Source organism: Hyaena hyaena, unplaced genomic scaffold (assembly GCF_003009895.1).
Source record: "Hyaena hyaena isolate Hyena2069 unplaced genomic scaffold, ASM300989v1 scaffold_1136, whole genome shotgun sequence".
NCBI classification, from domain to species: Eukaryota; Metazoa; Chordata; class Mammalia; order Carnivora; family Hyaenidae; genus Hyaena; species Hyaena hyaena.
Window position 1 is genome coordinate 144,479 of NW_024081771.1, and position 2,726 is coordinate 147,204.

Sequence of the window (2,726 nt, forward strand, 5' to 3'; positions counted from 1 at the left end):
CTGGTATCTGATTTTAATTACAGGCATTTTCCTGGAAGCAATCATTATCCAAAACATACGATGTAAAAACTGACTGATACAAATATTATCTTTGGTGAAATGTTTTCCCAAATAACCACTGGTAAACATTCACTATCTCATGGGAAAATGGTTATTCCAGATAGTGGTTATTGATAACATGCCCTCTATTCCTCCCCCCCCCAGTAATGGTAACACACCCCCAGCTAAACACACAAAAGCCTTTGAGCCATCCTTACACTGTACCTTCAAGTTCCTACAAGATCTCTCAAAGCAGATCACTCCATTTTGACTCCTCTTGCCACTGTTCAGGTTTCCATTTCACCTTCCAAAGGTTATGCAAAAACATCTTTTCTGTTCTCTCTTCATCCAGGTGCATCCCTTTCAAACTGTATTATGCTCAACAAGGCATAAAAAATTATAAATAATTTGGTCCCATTTAAGAAGAAAAGGCTTAAATGTTTTAATTATTTGAAATTATATCCAATGCATTTTCCTCCTTCATATTTATTTAAAATCTTCTAGTAGACAGCTCTTCAAAAATTAGCCAAACTTTAACACATGTGAAACTAATTCATAAACACGCACACAAAATCAGATGTTGCCAGAATAAAGGAACCCAACATATTAGGGTGTAGAGTTGAGCTAAGAACTGCATGAATTCAGGTAAAACAGTCTCTAGTAGTATCTAACCTAAGTACAAGATGACTATTTTAATATATCAAATAATTATCGTCCTGGAACACATATTTTTTAATGTTCATTTTTGAGGGTGGGGAGGGGCAGAGAGAGAGAGGCAAACAGAATCCAAAGTAGGCTCCAGGCTCCAAGCTGTCAAGCACTGAGCCCAACACAGGACTCGAACTCAGGAACCACAAGATTATGACCTGAGCCGAAGTCGGGTGCTTAATGAACTGAGCCGCCCAGGCAGGTACCCTCTGGCACACATCTTTTAAGCCTAAGCAGCAACAGTTCTACCAAAGCAATGCCTATGATGTATTTACATTAAGAGATTTTTGCCAATAGCATTAATGTTGAGTCCCCAATTTCTCTTATCAGTTGTTAAAAATAATGATATTAACATTTTGAGCAAGTACTAATAATTCATTTTTAAATAAAAATATAGTTTGGATTGTTTACCACAATATTGATGTTATGAGAAAGAAAAAATACTGTTTCCTTACTTTTTTTCTAAAAGTGATACAGTTCATATTTTAACGATCATTCCAAAACAGGAAGGAATAGATTAACTTAGTCCAAACACTCATTGTACCTTCTGAAACATAGTTTTAAAATAAACTAGGAAAGATTTTTTTTTGGGGGGGGGTCCCAAATAGGAATCTTTAAGAAGAATGAGATGTTGTAAATACTACTGTTGTAATTAGGACAACGTGTTATTGTAAAAAGTCTCAAACTATAGGATGATTATATGATTCACTTTTACACTAATAGGGAGAAGCACCCTAGAGAATTGTTCTGATAGTAATAATTATCTCACTATTATAATGGGAATCTCATACTGTATGAGAGTAGCAATGCATAAGCAAGGGAAAAATAAAAATCCAGGATATTAGAAGTCTTCGTATAAGAACATCTTAACACTTGAGAACTAGGAATATCCCTAAAAGGTACATAAGTAATGACAGTGCCACCGCAAATGTGAGTTAAGTAGACCCAATTCCTTGCCTAACTTAATGTGATGCTAAGAAAAGACACCAGCCTTATTTATTCCTCTTACTCTTTTACTCCCTTTGCCACATATAAAGTGATAAGCGTAGGAGGAAATCTGACTTGGCAAAGTACCAGTACTATTTCCAGGGTGCAGAAAACACTTTCAACTTAGAAATTTTAAAAACATCTAACTTAGCAGACTATCAGAGTCTCATTTGACAATGTTTATATAATGCACTAGTTTACAGGAAATGAAATATACAAATGATATGGCTGGCCGTAAATAAAATAAGGTTTACAGATGCAAGGCCATTTGTCAACATATTCAAAGCCAAGAGGACTGAGTTCAAACAGATACTAATATCCTGAACTGCTAGTATAATGTTTCTTTTGTGCCTTGACACAACAAAAATATTTCTGCTTTAAAAATAAGCAGTATTCACCTACATACAAAAGTAACCAAATTATCCTTAAGTCATATAATCACTTATCAGGCCAAATGGCTTAAGTCCTTTATATTATCAGACAAATTAAATTTTGCTTATTTTGCCCATTCTAAGTAGAAGGCCCTCAAAGACAGAGAAACATTTATGGTTCAGAAATGATTTATATTTGACGTGGAAATTTTCTAATAAAAATATTGCATCAGGCTTATTTCTCCATTGATGAAAATTAAACACCCCAAAAAAATCTTCTTAGAAGTACCAAGATTATTTCTGAAAAATAGAGAATATGTCCAATATGTACTATATGTGAAGAACTACATAAATTGCCTCAAATAAGCAGTTAAAAACTTACAGTAATAATATTATTACCCTATATTTTCATAACATCATAGATACGCAAGAACTGTAATATAGAAGTAGGTCTTATATGATATAATTTCAGTAAAATACTATAATTAATTAACAGATCCTATTGATTTAACCTAGATTTTCCAGCTAGAATTCATAATGGGTTTATAATAGCAAGAGAAGTATGGTTCCAGAGCTAGTTCTTAATGGTGTTATTATTTCTAGGTGAAAAGCAAAACGGGA